Source organism: Triticum aestivum, chromosome 6B (genome assembly GCF_018294505.1).
Source record: "Triticum aestivum cultivar Chinese Spring chromosome 6B, IWGSC CS RefSeq v2.1, whole genome shotgun sequence".
Classification (NCBI taxonomy): domain Eukaryota; kingdom Viridiplantae; phylum Streptophyta; class Magnoliopsida; order Poales; family Poaceae; genus Triticum; species Triticum aestivum.
Genome location: NC_057810.1, coordinates 75,745,401 through 75,765,584, shown reverse-complemented (window position 1 = coordinate 75,765,584; position 20,184 = coordinate 75,745,401). Strand labels below are relative to the sequence as shown.

At 42.6% G+C, this 20,184-nt stretch overlaps 1 pseudogene; it reads right to left on the bottom strand.

The window, feature by feature from the left end:
- Window positions 1-962: 962 nt before the first annotated feature.
- LOC123138854 (DNA-directed RNA polymerase V subunit 1-like) lies at window positions 963-16,106 on the bottom strand (annotated as a pseudogene).
- Window positions 16,107-20,184: the final 4,078 nt, after the last annotated feature.

Genomic DNA, 20,184 nt, shown 5'->3' with positions numbered 1-20,184 from the left:
TATTGCACTTTTCGTTTCACTGCTGTTGATCTATTTCTCTGATGTTGATCTAGGCAGAGAAAGCTGAAAATGAGCTGCAGCTCTGAACTTATGTTACCAGCAATGAGAGGGATACCCCAGTTGCTACCCAGAGTGATCTCCGCCACGCATTTTTGCATCCATATCTGCTGCTGGTACCTATGGGAGCATGGGGTTGTTGTTGTCTTCAACGGCAAGACGCCAACCTATGCCAGCGACATCTCCTACTCAAGTCGCGTGGCGATGCCAATGCTTGTATCTCTTGCTCGACGTGAGGTGTAGTTAGGGTTCCCTCTCCCTCCCTTGTGCCTCCGGTCTCTTGGGAGGTCTTCAGATTTCTAGAAATATCTTGCTCAAGTTCCTGTTTTCAGTACAAGTTCGGATGTTGCTGAAGTTCCCGTTTTCAGTACAAGTTCAGATGGAGAATTATTCCCCAGCGAACATTTTGGATAAAAGTCGCATGCTCTCTTTGATGCTTCATTATAATGGCCACATGAACCGCCGATCCATATGATGTAATTCCCACGGTGAATCATATTGCTATGTAGTTACTTTATGATCAGAAAATGATGTTTGATTAGAATGTTTATAGGCTTACATTCCTGTCCGATTCATCAGCCCATTCATTTGCTAGCTTAGATGTCTCACCAAGATTAATTATTATTTTTGCATAACTCCAAAGTGGTTATGTCTGCAATCCTATAAAAGTTTGAATCCAAATTCGATCTACAAAAAAGACAAAGTAAAAACAAATCAAAACGCGAATAGCTAGTGTCAGAAAAAGATAAAAATACAAAGACAAAATTTTGAACACTATTCATAGCTGGATTAGCTTTATTTTCTATGTGTAGTTTGAATTTGGATCTGAAAATTCATGCCTAGCCAGGTTTGCATGGTAGTAGATGGTAGATCTAGAACAGCCCCTGTACCGAAATCACCAAACCTGAGACAGCACCAAGTTCATTCACACATCAGTTAAACCAATACAAAAGCAACAAGCACAGGATATAACAACCACACTACGCCACACCACAACCAGAAACCAAGGAGATCAAAGGAGGGCCGAAAGTCAAAACTAGTTGCGATCATGGTATGGCCGCTCTCCCAGAATTTACAGGGTTCGTCGGGAAGACGGATAGCATACGACAGGAAACGCGGCCCATCACGTCTAAAGGACGGCTACTGTCAGCCAGGGCAAGCAGAAAGGTATTACCATGAGATGCTACAAGCAGGTATGTGCAGCAGTTCAGTTCAGTTCCACACACCCTAAGCAATCATATCATTAGACCCACTTGTCATCGACAGCTCCAGCCTCCTGCTGGGTAAGTGTATCGTCTGGAGTAGCCGCCGGAAAAGCTGGTGTCTCCTCCTGGGTGATCATTGTCAAAGAAGCTGAAGTTCCTGCCGGTGGGCCTGGCAGAGTGTCCTCGCCCGGATTCGTCGACTGAGATGCCTTGGCTTCAGTGGCTGGTGCCGCGCCTCCATCAACTGCTGGTGGCTGATCACGATTGCACTTCTTGAAGTGCATCCCACAGATCAGTTCGGCGTGCTCCGCGTAGTTCTTCCTCACATAGTTGTCCATGCACTTGTTGTAGGAGAAGTCTGTGTGGGTCCCATCTGATGACACCACGTAGAAGCACCTACTTTGCCGGAAAATGTGGTGCTTGTTGACCTGCCAAACATGAGCCAAATAAATATCTTGCATATTTTAATTGCGATGCACAAAATAGTAACACATTAGATATAAAAGGGAAAATTTATTGCACATCTCCTCTTCGCAGGTGATTGTATGGTGTTTATGAAGGAAGATGTGCGGAGCAACACTCGTTTGAATTTGTAGTTTCTACAGTGCTGGATCGGGTCAATGTGCCAATAAGAAGAAAAGTTCAATTTATTTTCGCTCCAAATTGTCCTGATGCTTTCAAGGTTCATGTTTGGAGTGTTGTGCAGATAGTAAGGGAATCCCTCAATTGGGGCTGCCTACTGCATTTGGCTGCATTACACAATAGCATTTTGAACACATTTGTGGAACAGGCCAGACCGAGGGTGCAGGGAAAGAAGTGCTACTAAAGTCAATAATCCAGTCTCTACAGCTAATTCTATGAGTTGCTTCAAGCTCGCAAAAGGTTCTGGAGTGGGTTGCTTGACAAGGAGGGCCAAGGGGGGGTTAGGCTTTCAGAATATAGATCTGTTACTATCCCAATGGTGATGTGCTAAACGCTAATTGCCCAAGTAGTGGTTAACCAACATGGGAAGCAATTTGTAAAGGGAGAGCTGTGATGAAATAGGGCCTGGTCCGTCTGATAGAAGATGTTAGAACTACTGGAATTTGGCATAATCGATGGATAGAAGGTACAGCCTGGTGTAGGCCACTGGGAAGGCTAGAACATACTCCCTCCGTCCCATAATATAAGAACGTTTTTGACACTAGTGTAGTGCCAAAAACGTTCTTATATTATGGGACAGAAGGAGTACATGAAAACCAATGGAATAGTGAACTGATACAGCAAATGTTCTTGCCCTTTGATGTAGACACCATTCATAGCATGCTGCATCCAAGAAGGGAACTGCAGTTTTTTTTTGGCACGGACGGTGGAAAAGTCAGCTCTATTCTCTGTATGGTCAGCCTACAGAGAACTAGCTGTTGGTAGTTCAGATGGTTCAAAAGAGGCGTGGAAGACCTTGTGGTGTCTCCAAGTTATGCCCAAAACTCGCATTTTTTGTGGCATGTACTGCCCTGCTTTGGCAAGTTGAATATAAGGCACATTCAGGACTTAAGCTTCTTCCCTTTATGTGGCCATGAGGAGGAGTCACGATACCAGTGTTTATTGAAGTGTGAGTATGTTGAGCTTTTCCGGTGTGCTGCACAGGGGTTCTTGATATGCCAGTTTTACACCCAGGAACTTGGACGCAGGATGTGCTTGATCAATGTTTGGATTCTTCCCAAGAAGGATGTGCTTGATCAATGTTTGGATTCTTCCCAAGAAGGATGCGGCTTATTGCAGTCTCCATTATGTGGTGCATCTGGGGGATCCGTAATAACTACAATCATGGTGATGTGCAGTACGAACCGAGGTGATCGGTTGGATTGGCGGATGAGCTCTGAAGGTCTCTGGAGATACCTTTGAAGGAGCTAGTGTTCTGATCACTACTCCGGTGACAGGGAGATAGCGGCAGCCTGAGGAATCATGGGTTAAAATCAATAGGACGGTGCCATTCCATCTCAGGGTCGGGCTGCCGGAACGGGAACAGTTACTGTCGAAGTACGAAGGAATTGTTGATTCAACAACTGCAGACATTCTAGATTGTAGGATGGTTTAATGCAAGCTATTTGAGAAGGGCTATCAGCAAGTGGTGCTAGAAACAGACTCTCAGGTGGTCGTTAATTTGTGGCAAGCAGAGCAGCTCATCTCAACTCCTCGGGGTTTAACCTAAAGAAAAGTTATAGAAGGCAAAAGATAGCACAAGAAATCAAGAATCCATACCATTATATGATCAATTCCACCAGACACCTTCTTTTCCTTTTCAGGGTGGTGTTCCAGAACTTTTTCTATGATAAACTTTTCATCCTCCAGGGGAAGTCTTACGCCATCACTGCAAATTTTAAGATAATGAATATATTTAAGATTAGATGGTACAAACAAAATAACTGTTTTGCATATCATGAAGCACGCAAGTAAACCGTTATATAATTTACCATGATTCACGGAAGATCTTTCTGACCATGGTTACAATGGGTTCAATTTCTCGTAGAACCTTTTTCGCCTCAGCTGGTAGTTCGTACCGTGGTCTTGGTGGCCTCTCAACAGGTCTCATTGGGGGCCTGCCTGGATTGTCTCTTTTGTCCCTCCGGTTTTCTTTGGCATCCCATCCCTCCGATTTCCAGCCTTTGTTGTTGCCAGAGGAATTGGTCTTCCAATTATCAGCACTTGAGTCATCGGTCTGAGCAGAACTCCAGCCATCCCAAGAATCTGGCTGCTTTGAATCCGAATTCTCGTGACCCTGGGAAATTTGAGCAGCACCCCACGCATTATCTGACGGTGAAGCAGACACATTGCCCCAGGAGTCCTCCTGTGCAGCACAAGTCTGGGCCTTCGCTGTCACACTCCCCCAGGAATCATCCCCTGCATCCATAGGCTCTGCAGTACAAGTTTTAGCTGCCACACATCCCCAGGAATCATTCTTTCCATCCATATGCTGCGCAGAAGAATTCTGAGCCTTAGCTGCCACACTCCCCAATGGATCATCCTGTGCATCAACATTCTGAGCATTACCAGAGTCATTCCAAGCAATTACATTTTGTTCCCAGCTTGCATTCGCCGTTGTGTCATTTTCCCATGAGTTGCTCTTCTCAGTAATTTCCTGTTCAGGATTATCTTCAAAAGTGGGCATTCCATGGGTCCCATCCCATTCCGGTGATAAGCAAATATCATCCATCATGTTGTCTTCAACAAGGTAGTCCACATCGTCCAAGAATGTGTACGCATCCTTTTCTTGGTCGGTCCTCACCAAGGCCAGGAAATCATACAGACCGTCACCATACTCCTTGTTGCTTTTCAGCTGCAATGGTCAAATCAATTATATATTAAAACCAAAATGCAGGTCAAAAATAGAGAAATAGGTTAGAAACTCCCACAAAAAAGAGAGAAACATCCAACCATTGATCTGGTGGACATCTATTTATTAGTACATCACAACCGTTAGATTTACATAATAACCGTACCTAAACAGATTGTACCCATTAGATCTACATAATTATTAAACAGAACGCATCCTGTAGTTCTTCATAATCTATCTTCTACGATGTATTAACAAAACGATAGAAACCAAACAGAGAAGATTTAAAAGCAAAGAAAGGCTGAGATCTATAAAAATCTTGTTGGAACCTTTACACTGGAAGTTTGTCACAAGGTTGAAAGTTGTGGCTGGATTGCAATAGGAAAGATCCTCAAGAACTATCCATTTAGCACACGGCTACAAACTTACAATGTACATCAATACATAAATAAAACTAAGTGCTGCAAACTATTTGGAGAAGAAATATTTGTAAATTAAATATCGGTAGCAAATGCTTTGTTTTGACGTGTAGGTACACACACATTCAGGACAACATAGCTCATCGCCATGGACATGATCATGACATGGCGATAGAAGCGACCATGCATGTGTACTCGACATTCTCTAGCATGCATCAGTGTCCCATCAATCGTTGAAGAGTGCTGCCTCAGCGACAAGTCCTCAGGTCATCAGCATGCATCAACCATGAGTCAGATAAGAGAAGAATACATACACACACCAAGGACTCGGCGACACAACAAAGACTCACTGCAGAATTAGTAATAAAAGAATTTCGTTGCTTTGGTTTCTTAAAAAATAAAAGAATTGTGTTGCTTTCACCCTTGCCTCATAGATGAGCACAACCCAACCTTATTGAAAGAAGTGCCCGCTAAACAAAGCACCTACTGACATGCATGCCACAAAAGTGAAAACAAAGCATTTGCTAGCCTATCGCAGTGCCACAAAAGTGAAAACAAAGCACTTTCTCCAATTATGTGCACTCTGATCTCACAGTGCCAAATATAATAATAATCCAAATATTTGAATTGATGGCCTTGTTTTTATTTAAGTGGTCAGTTTTGGGCTTTGAATATTGAGGAAGTTCTAGCACCTGTTGTAGTTCTGTTAAATATACCAATAATTACATTGTTTCAGATGGAGAAACAACGAGTCAATTAATAGGAATAAGATATGCATGCACATAAGCATATGGCCCTACCATCTGAAGATCCTTGCCGCCACCAAATATTGACTCAAGCTCCATTACTGATATGAATAATAAGCTCCAGCGGGTTACAAAACCAGCTTACCTGATTTTCGTTCCAAAGAATCTGAAAAGACGACCCCGTGCCAAGTGCTGCACTCTTTCCCCATGAACATGATGAGACCACACAACCCAATGAATCAGTATGGCATTTCTCTGCAGCCTTCTCGAGGCATTTCACAGGGGTCTACAAAAGAAGACCAGGACATCAGCATAGTGTTTGTGGTGATAAAACAAATCAAAAAAAAAATCAGAAATAAACTTACAAAGGTGGACTGTGTAAAAGGTGCTTGAACTTTTAATGAACGTAGGGTCGCGTTGTAACCACCCTTGTGGAACCCATTCAAGTTTCCAGTGCATGTCATGCTGTTTGCCACAAGTATCAAATGGTCCTTCAGAATTCCTTTAGCAACTGTGTTCATAGTTCTCGAAAGGCACTGCACAAAGCATCAAACAAGAATGTATCTAATGAAATAGGACATAAAGATAAAAGTTGAAAACAGGCGCTGCACAAATCGACAACCACAAAACAGTTATAGCAAAATCATTTAAGTGTTACAACACTTGATTCAAACCGGATGAAAGGTAAATCACCAAGCAGCAACACATATCAGATTTAAATGAATGATAAAATTTAGGATGTTTGTATCTGTACTGAACCACAAAAGCGGAAATCAAACTGTCCACTTAGTATGGTCTTGGTTACGGTAGTATGGAAATCGAAAACCATATGGCCTCAGTTAGTTTAGTATACAAACAGAAAATTCTATCTAATTGCCGAACAACTCTTACATCCTGATTCTCCAAACATTGGAATTTGGGCGCTTGGCCTCAGGATAGTCAATCCCAACAGGGGCAGACCAACTCATGCCGCCGAGCCACCCACCAAAACAGCCCAGCGGCACTCCCTGCCTCGCCTTCATCTCTCTCCCTCTCCCCCTCCTTCCCTCAACCTTGACCCTACCATTACATGTTTCTTAGAAGTAAATTTGCAGATTAATTTGAGTAAATGGGACATGCAGATATGCAAACAGGTGTAATATGTATGCCTCATTTTTTAAAATACATAAACTTTGATTAGTTTGGTATTTACAAAAACCAAACCATATTTTGATTTATTATCATATTCAATATAGTATTTACAGGATAACCACATTTAACAAACCAAAATGATGGAAGGCTCGCCCTAATAAAATTAGCTTGTCCCGGTGGTAAAGGTGCGGCCAAAATTTTCAAACTTGTGTTAGGAAAAAAGGTACTATTTTTTTAAGATCGTCCTAAGTTACGGAAAAAACAAGAGTCCTACCAAGTATGTGAAACGTTTCTCGCTTTAGTTTTTACAAAAAAAAAATGAAGCTTTTGCAAACAGATGCAAGAAGGCTAACCTGAACAACTTGATCAAAGGTGCATGATATACCAAGAAGTTCTCGCACTTCCCGAATACCATGAGGTATGGACCTTCTTGTGTCAATGAGGTTGATGACTGGTATACATGCATCCATCGCTATTCTCCATGCGTCACCGTTCTTCCTAGCTTCCTTTTTTTCAACAATAATTTCTACTGCTGGCTCACCATTTGATACCTTTTTTGTGTCTTTAACCCAAGGTGTTGCATCAGACCCGACCCACATAATTTTAGCATCTTGAATTCGAGGATCACCTGCAGAGCAAACAGACTTTTTTTTAGCAGAGTCCTTCACACACTGCCACAAAAATAGGTGGAATAACATATGTAGAACACCATCTAAATTGTTAACTAAGAATCTTTAATGTCCCCTTAAAGAAAGAGATAGTTGAGCACATATACATTAATTTCTTATGCATAAGATTGCACTAAAAAATTAGTGGAATCCCAAAACTGAATTTGAGTATTCCAAATCAGAGCAATAGCGCTGCAAATAATGATCCCTCAAAAAGCAAATTGCCACAACACGCATGCTATTATTTTGCAGGCCCAGACAGCAAACATCCATTCAATCAATATATATTGTGGGCCCAGACACCAATACCCCGTTTAATTGTATACACTAGTAGAAAAATGACCTAATGTGAGACACATTAGTCCCGGTTCGATTTTGGCCCGGCACTATAGGTACCATTAGTGCCGGTTCGAACGGCTATGCATTAATGCTGGTTCGTTTTGAACCTTTAGTACCGGTTCGTGCCACGAACCGGTACTAAAGGGGTGGTGGCAGGCTGGCGTCAGGCCAGGGCCCCGCGATCACCTTTAGTATCGGTTCATGGCACAAACCGGTACTAAAGGGCTAACCTTTAGTACCGGTTCAGGCCGGGGCCCCGCGATCACCTTTAGTATCGGTTCGTAAGGGCCTTCATGCACTAGCCAACGCAACCAAAAATCCGAACTGATGGAAAAGGCTAGGCAATACAGATATACACATCAACGATCTTAAGCACAAGAACTCAGAATACAAAGCCAAAGGCCATGCCCTACAATGGCATCATAAGAACGAACATACAGAACCACCAGTCCACTGAAAACAATAGCCTCATCCAAGAACAAAGTTATAGGCGACTATACACATGAAATTCTCTAATTTATACATGACCGGTGTTGACAAATCAAAGAGCAGTACATCCGATCTTTCATCCAAAAAGATAGGAGAAACCAATTTATTACTAATAAAAGAACGACTGTAATTTATTCAGCGAATGAAATTTCCATGGAAGCTGACTAGTTTCTGCATCTTACAGTACCTTTTATAACTGTCTCCAGAAGCACAGAACAGAGAGAATCGGTTAACACGTTCACTGCTTTCTCAACTGAATCAGATAACATAGGGATATATTCCAAAAAAGAGAACTGCAAACATGAAGCCTTCCCATCACTCAGCTTCCGTGTGAATGAACAATCACTGCCAGGATTAAGGAGGGAAAAATATTCATCAGATTAACTTCAATAATATTAGTAATCAGAGATTATGTCATGTCAAACAGACAGAAATGTGGCAACACTGAATAGTACTCCCTCTATATCAAAATATAAGACTTTTTTGACACTATAACAGTGCTAAAAATGTCTTATATTTTGGTACGGAGGGGTACATAACAAAGAGATCATGCTCAAATGATAATGTATTGAAACTCCTTGTCTCCAGACAAATCCCCATTATTAAATTATGGATTAAACTCCAGTCCCACGGGTGCACAGTGCCAATTCATTTCGAACAGATTTAGGCATTGGAGAGAATACCAAAATTCTACCATAACTTAAGTATGTTCTGGTATCATTGCTATAGAATAGATAACCTCATGCTAAACTAGGAACATGCAGAAATACAAAGTTCTCCATGTACCCATTTAGACTTCTCCATATAAAGTCATTATATAACTGGCAATGTTTACTCCCTTGGTGTCATGTTTACGGGTTGCAATTGATTATAGAAGAGGAAGGGCTAGTGTGTGTAGAAATTACTAAAGGGCACTAAACTAATTTCATACGAATGTAAGTCATTTCGGGTATAACTTTACTCTTGTGCATATAGCTAAAAAGGTTTCATTATTTTCAGTTGGAGGGGATATTAAGTATGAAGTATCATCATCCAGTAGGAAAATATTTTCATCATTAAAGTATCACCTTCCCCTATTTTGTTATAACCGTGCTACTTCAATGGAGTTATGAAAATTTGGTAGCAAAGAGTGCATATGGGCATACGGCTACAATTGAGGTTAACCATGTTTCTGACTTGCCGCCTCAATTTTCCATTTCTGAGTTGGTTATAATTTATAAATAAGATAAGTCAATTTGAGGAGCCCACAGAAAGGTAGCAATTTTAATTCTGGGATGCTGTGTCAGTGGTTAGATTTTTATATTTCCCCATTCATCCACAGAACGCCCTCTCCCGGAACATTTTACTTCCTAACATAATCTCCCATCTCTGTCTTCATCTAAGGTATTCTCAGCATATGTTTACAACACAATGCACATGCATGTCAGCGAGCATGTTACAGAATCTATATATGAAATCAGAAAGTAAACATTTACGAACAACATCAAGTATTCAGTTCTCACGTTGAAATCTTAGATATCACCCATGTTGACCAAGAAAAACACAAGTATTAAAAAATATGTCACCAGCATCCAGTGTAACCACTACCCGCTAAAAATGAGGCTTGCCTCAGTCCTGACCAATAACCATGGTATCTAAGATGCAACAGAAAAACCATTGCAGAGTAGAGAAAAAAAAGTTTACCAAGTGGAGAAACTAATGTTTTTAAACAGCAGACCAAGAGTTCCCTTCTTGTTCCCATGTTTCCCAGAAACTTCTTGGCATTTCTGAAGAATATCATCAGTGCTAACGTTTATCTGTTCTAAATGTTCCTGCAAAATATACATGCATACATTCATATGTATCATATATAATTACAAAAAAAACACAGCCTGTATGTGAAAAGCTAAAAAAACATCACAATACCTTTTCAAGATGAATATGGCCAACAAATGCCGGGGTGGCTTCTGAAGTTCCCTTCAAACTAACTTGTTTCTGATACCTGAAAATGCAAATGTCATATTCGTGCTATTCAGCGCAAATGACAATAAATACTAAAAACAAAGGATCAAATTAACTCTAGAATTGATGGCATGGATATACATACTCGATGCAGATATCAGTGGTACAATCCTCTAATGTGACTCTCTTTAGGCAACCCTGCACTGCAATAGCTGCCTTTTCTTTGCAAAATTTCTTGGGACAAGAGCAGTCATTCAGAAACAGGATAACTTTTCGATCTTTCGCATCATTTTTATAGCTAACTTTTGTCTGAAGTATTTCCTGTTGGGTTAAGAACATGTTAACAGTAGGTACAACATAGCTTGAGATACAGATGCATATAATAGTGACTAGAGAAATTTACAATGTAATTACTACCTTCATCAACACCCATGAAGTATTATTACTATGAGAAGCACCCAAGACAGCCTTATAAGCAGGGTTAGAGATAGCAGCGGCAGCTAAGGCACCCACTGGTTCTCCAGGAGTTATAGCACTTGGATCTTCTTTGTATTTAAGTTGCATGATTGAATTGCTGTAGATGTTTCCCACAGTTCCGTCATAGCATATAACTACATCTCGCAAGATGGCCATTAGACCCTTGAACAGAGTTCCTGCTTCTGGCAAACCTCTTGAGGAGCGGACAATAGTTTCTCTTGTAGATATAGCATGTACTAGCTCCTCGTAAGGATTGAGACCATGGAAATATGAACTTTGCACAAGACCATATGCCTCTGGAGGATGTTGAATTCCATCTCCAATTGGTGGGTGTCTATTAACAAAATTTGAGAAACAAGACTCCACCAGACGACGTGAGTACAACTTCCCCTCACGGTACAGCTGCAGACCAACAAAACCAAGCTGCTCAACTACTTTTGACATTGAAGGGTCACTCTTTGGGTCAAACAGAAGACCAAGACGAGATGATTTCACGACAAAATTTGATATTTTCTCTTTGATGTTCTTGAGATTATAGTCAACAGAGTGGCTTTTGAAGCACCTTCTTGACTGCTCAAGTACAGAAGACTGTTCTTTAATACACTCCTGTGCTCCTTCCAACAGAAGCTTGGGTACACTAAAATCTTGCAGTGTTAGACTAAAACCATCAAGTAGTAGGAACTCCATGAAAAGGGGCTGCAGCGCATTCAAAAACTTGAGCGCATCTCCCGGGCCCTTAACACAAATAATGTTGGACACCAAGTCCGAAAATGAGGCCTCAACGAATTCTTTCTCAAGATCTATGACAGTGCTGTCCCCTTCACAAGTCAATTCTGGCGGCAAAGCACTTTCTATTATTTTTGTAATTGTCCATGGCTTTGGTTGGATCACAGCAGTGCATGAAGAGAAAGCGACAGAAACATTGCCAGCTGGTTTGCTGATTCTTTGCTTAACATGGTTCTTGAAGACATGAGTTTTAGAGCTAGCAAGCTGTCGTTAGTTAGCGGGAGGTTTAGTCTCCCGCTGTGTGAACTAGACAGTTGCTTCTCCACGCTGAAAAGCTCCAATGCTTCAATTTTTGCAGACTGTGACTGAGGATAAAAGATCAGTACACAATCACCATCAAAATCTGCTCCATATGGATAGCATAGTAGGGGATTTATCTTGACTGTATGACCATGGTGGATGTATACATTCAATGCCTGCAGAGAATGCTTGTGAGTACTAGGTGACCTGTTGAGGAAAACAACATCACCATCAACGATTCTTTTACTGATCGTTTGACCCACTTTCAGAGTGGGTGATCCTTTCGATCCTACATTGATTGCATATGTTGCTTGACCATCTCTATAGGTCAAACACAATCCCTTGTCAACAACCTCTTGCAATCTGTGTATGTTGATGTCTGTAACCGGTTCTTCAAAAGTTATCCTTTTTGCCACTTCAAAAGGCAGTCCAACTACATCTGCTCCAATATAGGGATCTCCAGTAAGCACACTAAGTGATGAAAATCCTGACACTTTGCTGATGAACAATGTCTTCATCTTTTCAAGCCATTCTTTCGTTGACGAAGGAGATGAATCGGTGCTAGTTGTAAATCTCTTTGCACCTTGAGGACCCTTCAAAACAAAAGTCATTCAACGATTAAATAGACATACATGAATCTGATCAGAACATAAATGCAAATGGCACTGGTAAACTATCGCTAGCAGGTCCTTATTTCATCAGAACACCAAGAACACTGAGAAGGTGCCGGAGTTCACTCATGCTGATGGTTAAAAAATATGTGGTCAAGAACCCAGAAAGCTCTTCCATATGATTCTATGGAAAATCCAAATTTTCTTGACACTCAGAAGAGGATAGACACAATCATATTGTGAACACTCCTAACTTTTTGTCATCTACACACAAGCATCACCATGTTCAATGGAACCAATTGTAATCCTATAATTAATAACTACTCCCTCCGTTCCAAAATAGATGACCCAACTTTGTACTAACTTTGGTACAAAGTTGGTTCATCTATTTTGGAACGAAGGGAGTAGGTGATAATTTAGAAGCGAACTTGAACAGTCTGACTCAAACTTGGTCCTTTTGAGTTTTGATGAGCTAGAGTCTGCTTGCACCTATTTAATTCGTGCTCCATGTAAATATGAATAATTAGGTAATTTGCTTCCATTCACGCCAAAAAAGGTAGTTTGCTTCAAAATCATGACAAATACCTTTGTAGTACCCCTGGCCTGTATATATTGGCCGATAGAAAATTGTAGCTCAGCTGATTCAGTGTCATATGATTCAAAGTGTGGGGAACCAGATGCTGATTCTTTTATCTTCTCTATCTTTTCAAGTATCTTTCCCAACAAAGATATAGAGATGGCCTGAAACAAGAAGAAAAACAATATGGTAAGGTATAAACCAATCAGTAACTTTACAAAGATCAAGGAAATGCACAGAACAAAACTCACATTGGACTTGATGCTTTGCCCATCTGTGAATTCTGGATTATAGAGGCAGTTAGGAGGTACTGGGAGATATTTCATCACATATCCAGATTGAGCAATATATCCCCGTGCAGCTAGCTTTTTTCTCGTGTCATCCGGAATCTTCTTTAATATATTAAAAGCCTGGAAAATAATAGAGGAATGGGATAGTAGGTTGCTGGATACCAAAAAAAAAATGGTGACTCGGTAAGAAAAATAAAGGGGCAAGTAACTGTGAGCCCTTGGGCCTCGGGTTCTGTGATCCTTGCTTTAGACATTACCATGTTTTCAGGGGTAAAGAATGGGTATCACTCATGAGATTAACATTCCATAATGTACCACCCCAAATATCATTCAAAGGTAATTGACCTTACCAAGGGTTGTAAAACTGAACAGTCTTATCCGGCAATGTTTCTCACACATCTGATCTGGTACAACCCAAAGCACATTGAATTGGCTCCAACAATGCCAAATATCACAAGACATTGATATTGAGCTTGGATTTCACAATTCTAATTCTTGTTTGGGTGGTCTAGTGTTGAATAATTGGGCATGTATAAGAGTACAAATTCTGGTGTACATATTCCAAACTGAATTCTCCAGGACGCGTGTATGTATTTAAATGAGTATTTAGGACATTAAATATACATGCAATTAATCTGGAAGCAGTTCTACTTCTAGGAGCTACAACACATTCAGAAAATGTGCAGTTCCACACTCAGAATCAGCAGCACTGTGAACCAACCCAACGTGCGTGAAGTCACCAATGAGCGCTATGTTGTAGGACGACGTTGAGGCGGGCGGGGGAAGAAGGCAGGCTCCGCGAGCTGCTCGGACGGAGCAGAGAGCACATAGGGGGAGCGAGGAGGCCGACGTTGAGCCGCGAGATGTGGCGGCGGCGACAAACGGTGGTACCGGAGACGGACGACGAGGGCCTTGTAGAACGAGAGCGGTGGCATCGGTGGAGGTAGGGAGCATGGGGCCAGAGGTGCGCCGGACGAGGAGCTGCGGGCCAGAAGAGGATGTAGCCGGTGGGGTGGAGAGGGAACAGCGGCGGCCGGCGGCGTGGGTGGGGAAACCCTATCTCGGACGGTGGGTAAGAATAAGAACAGAGAGAGAAAGCACAGGCTGGGTGAATTCAGCAGAAAACAGATGAGTATTTTTTTTTTTGAGGAGAAAGGTTTTTTTTTAGGGGCCTGCAGAAAACGGAGGCAGCGGGGCGTGCAACTAGTTTGGTTGTCTGGGCCTTGGGCCTGCCAAAGTACAAACAGATCCATGTTGTGCAATTAGTTTTTTTTAAAAGAAACTAGTTTTTTTAGGGATGTTTGTTTGTATCACATAGCTGAGCAGTCTTATGCATGTGCGGTGGTGAGTACATGTAAATCACAGCTACTCCTCAAAAAAAGATGTAAATCACAGCTATTTAATTGTCTGTAATTTGTTGTTCAGCTCATCTCTTTTAAATATGGTAATTTTATTATCACCATACACCACATAACAAGCACATATCACATAAACATCACAAAACATCACCATACACTAGCAAGCACACACCAGAGGCATTACAAAACACATAATACCTACATTATATAGTAGAGGAGCCGAGCTTTGGCAGCAGGGGCATCCCATGCCCCACACCACATCAGGATATAGGTAGTTTAGTAAAAGAAAATAATACATCACCCATACTACTCCGGTGCTAACTACTCTAACCTCTATCCCTCTGTTAATGCAGGTACTGTGTGACTGCTAATATCTATGTTAATTGTGTGTCTTGTTTATCTACTATGTGCTTGCTACACTAGTGCAGAACCAGGCAATAGCACCGGTTCGTAAGGCCCTTTAGTGCCGGTTCCATAACCGGCACTAAAGTGTGGGCACTAAAGCCCCCCCCCCCTTTAGTACTGGTTCAGCACGAACCGGTGGTAAAGGGCAACCACGTGGCACGAGCCAGCTCCGGAGGGCTGGAGCCCTTTAGTACCGGTTGGTAATACCAACCGGTACTATAAGGTTTGGGGGGTTTTTAGTTTTATGATTTCTTTTTCATTTAATTTTGTGTTTCCATTTTAATTCTTTTTCGTTTGCTGGTATTTTACGATACTACACATTGTACACGTTATGCATATATATATATATATATATATATATATATATATATATATATATATATATATATAGAATTTCTAGTGGAACCAATCATGCATATATATATCATCAATGTCTCACAAACTACCATATTAATTAATTCACACATACACAAATGTATAGCTAGCTATATACAATTTCTCCTACATATGCATGTTGCCTTCGGAGCCGGTGACATTAGCCTAATTGGTGCCTTCGGAGCACGATGACAATTGGAAGTGGTTTTCATGGGGGCGGTAGCGGGTAATAGTATTCTTCCTTCGGATTTATGACCTGGTCGAGCAAAAATCCCTCTATTTCCTCTTGAAGTGCTTCTACGCGCTCCGTTTCTAGGAGCTTCTCCCGCACCTCTCTGAATTGTTAAGAAGGAGATCAATATGCATGTGTATTAGTTGTGTGACTAGATATCGATAATGGTGTAAAAATTGTGAATAGTGTTCTGACAAGCGTACCCATTTCTGTCTTTGAGATATGCTCCTTTCGGATGCCATCATGCGAATGTTGTCGCAAATGCAGAATGCACACAGATCAGTCCCCTGCGCCTGCTTCAGGGCCTTTACGAGAATGGAATTTGATCAGATAATAATTAATCAAGCATAATAATTAAAGAGATGGCAGCTAGCTAGCTAGCTAATACTACTTAATTACTTACCTTGGGTCGAAACCATTGAAGCTTTTTTTCCATTCGCCATCCATGACGCTAATGAACCTTGCCCAAGCCCTGCCCGCCGACAAAGAAAATGAATAAAGGGGTTATTAAATAGTTCATATCATGAAATGACGAACTAAATAGGCCGAGATATATAGTTAATAATGATTGAAATTACCTGTTGACTATCCCAAACAAGATGTTATAGTTAGTTTTAACTTTGAGTAGTGAGTCTAGTATTTCAACTGTTCCGTCGTCAACTTTAATGATACACAAGACCCAGTGAAATCTGCATGCACACACGTTTACATGTCTTAATTAAGCGGGCATATGTAAGCAAAAACATATAGCTAGCTAGTAGGCAAAAACAGAGAATTTGTAGTATAAGACAGTGTGGCTCATTGGAAGTTGTAAGGAAGTAGTATATCTTCATTGTATTTGAGGCGCTTCAAGAACTCTAGCATGTTGTCCTCTATGTTCTTTTGATGATGTTGATTTATCCGCCATGTGTATTCATTAACGGTGTTTGGGTCAATGAACCCAATGCCATAGCATCTAGCTTTTCTCATTTCATACATCTTCGTCCTGCATAATACCACAGAAAAGAATATAGTGAGGATAATTACAGGTAATGATTGATCAAAAGGATCACTACAGCTAGCTTGAGACTTAAATTACAGAAAGAAATCACTTACAGACAATAGCAACTGATGATAGATTTGTCGAGTGCGTCTTGATTGTATAACTGAAACAGTTCAGAATACTCAACGAACACAACTTTCTCATGGAAGTAATGATCCTCCTTGACATTCACCATGAGGGACAATGGATCTGAAATCTTGGTAATGTTCATGTACCATTGATGCAATTCATACATTCTCATTGGGAGGTTCTTGACCTTGTCTGGCTCGACCAAAGTTTGGCCCCGGACATATTTCCATTTTATTTCATCCTCTCTAAGCACAGGCATGGGCTCGATCTCGAGGAGTTGTCCAACAGTGATTTTGAGAACTTCAGCCTGCATTATATGCTCCTCCGTTATTACCACATTGCCTACCTCAGGAACGTAAACTGTTTGCCCACAATAATATTGGGCGCGCGTACTGTCACGTGTTGTTGGCACAACAAGCGAGGGGATCGATTGCGCCGCCTGTTCTCCCAGCTGGGGAATGGTTTTCCCGCATTTTTTGACAGTTGCTTCTTGTTTGCTCGATCCCGAGCTCGCCTCCTTACGTAGACGTGCTCGATTTAACTTCCTGATGTGGCGCTCATAGTCTGTGTCAATAGGCTTGGGAGCTGGTGGTTGAGCCATACGAATGAAGTGGTCAATCGTTTCCTTAGACACTTTCTCCCTTGGCGGCGGTGGCGGTTTCGGTGCAAAATGGGCTTCCACCTCGGCCTTCGATATGGCTGCGATTTCCTCCTCGGACCTGTCATAAGCCCTCTACGGAAGAGGCGTGAGGCTTGGACCATATTTATATCGCTTGCCTCCGCCTGTACTTCCTGTACTACCTCGACTCGTACCGCTACGCACCATAGCTGCGGGGTGTCTCTTCTGCGATTGCTGAGGCAGCGGAGACGACTGACGGGGCTGAGTTGGACAAGGAGGAGTGGCCGCCTGAAGCTGTGCCGGACTTGGAGGAGGAGTGGCCTGAGGTTGTGCCGGACTTGGAGGAGGAGTGGACGTCTGACGCTGTGGCGGACTTAGAGGAGGAGGAGTGGCCTGACACTTTGTCGGACTTGGAGGAGGAGTGGCCTGACACTTTGCCGGACTTGGTGGACTTCCAGGAGCGGGAGACAGCTGACTCGGTGGCGGACTTTGACGAGGAGTCGGCTGACGCGGTGTCGGTGGCCTTCGAAAGATGATGCAATCCTTTTTCCATAGGATGATACGATGTTTGGCCTCTCCGAGAAAGCGCTCGTCGTCACCTCCAGGAATGTCAAGCTGTAGCTCCGAATATGGTGGGTCCACCACCTCATCAACCAAGACACGAGCATAGCCCGCTGGAATCGGGTTGCAATGGAAGGTTGCCTCGGGGGAATTTGTAAAAGCAACGGCGTCCGCCACCTTCATGGATATGTTCGCTATTTTGACGTGTAGCTCACAGTTAGTGTTCTCCGTGATGTCATCCACGGGGTATCTACCCAGCGTTGCGTCGTCCGGGGCGGAACCCGCGCTGCTTCTCAGCATGGATGGGGCGGTGCTATCCAATGCTGGATCATCCGCTAGAAGCTGCAGTTGCTGAGACCCCATTTGCTGGGTAAGTGAGTCGATCTGCTCCTGCTGCCGCTGGAATTTGACTGCCAATTCCGCTTGACTTGCTTCTAGGCCTTGAAGGCGTTCATAGTCCCGCTTCCTCTGCTCCTCCTCCATCTTCCTCTTCTTCTCCTCCGCAACCTTCTTTCTCGCACGGGTTCTGTAGTCAGTGTTCCAGTCTGAAAACCCCTCATACCACGGAATAGCGCCCATGCCTCGTGTTCTTCCCGGGTGTTCAGGATTTCCCAGGGCACGCGTAAGCTCGTCGTTCTCTCTGTTGGGCTGGAACACCCCCGATCGTGCCTCTTCTATTGCAACAAGTATCGCATCGTCGGCTCCCTTCAGACTTGCCTTCGTCAAAACATTGCCTGTCTTCGGGTCCAACTCCCCCCCATGCGCATAGAACCAAGTCCTGCACCTGGGGGGGTCAGCTCTTAGTAACCGGAGTGACACCTGCATCCTCCATCTCTTTCTCAGACTTATCCCACTTAGGCATTGCCACCGCATAGCCACCTGGCCCCAGCTTATGGAGCTTATCTTTTTTTTTGGCATTCTTCTTGTTTATTCTCGACCGTTCCTTAGCTAATTCCGAATCCTTGAATTTCACGAAATCGTCCCAATGAACACATTGGTTCTCTAGTGTTCCCTCGAATACTGGAGTCTTCCTTCCTCCCTTGACGTACTTGTCCCATTCACGATTCTTGTGGTTCTTGAATGCAACCGCCATCTTCCTAAGAGCAGCGTCCTTGACTTTCTGCACATCTGCTTCTGTGAAATGATCTGGTAGGGTGAAATGTTCCATGAGAGTATCCCAAAGTAGATCTTTTTGGTTCTTGTCGACAAAAGTAACATCTGGACATGGAGCAGCGTCGTCTTTGCCTTTTTGTCTTTTGTCTTTTGCTGGCTCTCTCCATTCTTGAAGGGAGATCGGGAGTTGGTCCTTCACAAGAACTCTGCACTGACGAACGAACTTGTCCGCAATCTTCTTAGGCGCTAATGGTTCGCCATTAGGTCTGACTGCCTCGATATTGTACTTTACGCCCTCCTTCAACTTTTTGTTCGGGCCTCGTTTCGTCCTTTTGCCTGAAGATTTGCTCGATCCGGATGGCTGAAAGAACAAAGGTCGATTCGTTAATATATCTTCAAGTCATTTAAAACATGTGATGATCACCAGATACCTGCTTATATAAATATATATACCTCGCGGGTCTTTGTTGTTTCAGGATCAACATGTTCTTCGTCATCATCATAATCGTAGTTCATGACTTCATCAATTCGGTCGTCGCAATCGAATATCATATCACCCTCTCCGGTGTTGTTTAGAAATTCGGAGCCGTCATAATCTTCTTCATTCTGATCATCATCTGGCCCGCGTATCATATCGAACATGGTCTGTTCTCCCTCTCTGTCGGTATTGTCTGCCATAGCTTTTATTTAACTAATCCAAAAGAAATATAAAACAATTTAGTATTCAAATTACATCGTCTCGAATAATAGATATAATCTCGAATACTTCATCTAGAATAATAGATATAATCTCGAATACATCGTCTTGAATAATATATAATATTGAATAGTACATCACTGGCTAGCTAATTAAAGATTGAATACTACAGAAGAATCTAGGACACTCGTGGTTCTTGCGGCGCGGGCGATGGACACCCAAAGAGAAGGAACCCTCACAGGAGCATAGCTGAAGTGAGATCCCCGAAGATACTGCCAGGTATTGGAGAACCTGCCGCCCTCTAACGCAACCATGTAGCGATGGACGTGCTCGTCCTCCTCCCTGACACGGCGACGTACCACCTCCGGCGGGGCCGGGTCCCTCCGCACCGAAACTGGCCCACGCGAACGCCACCAAACGAGAT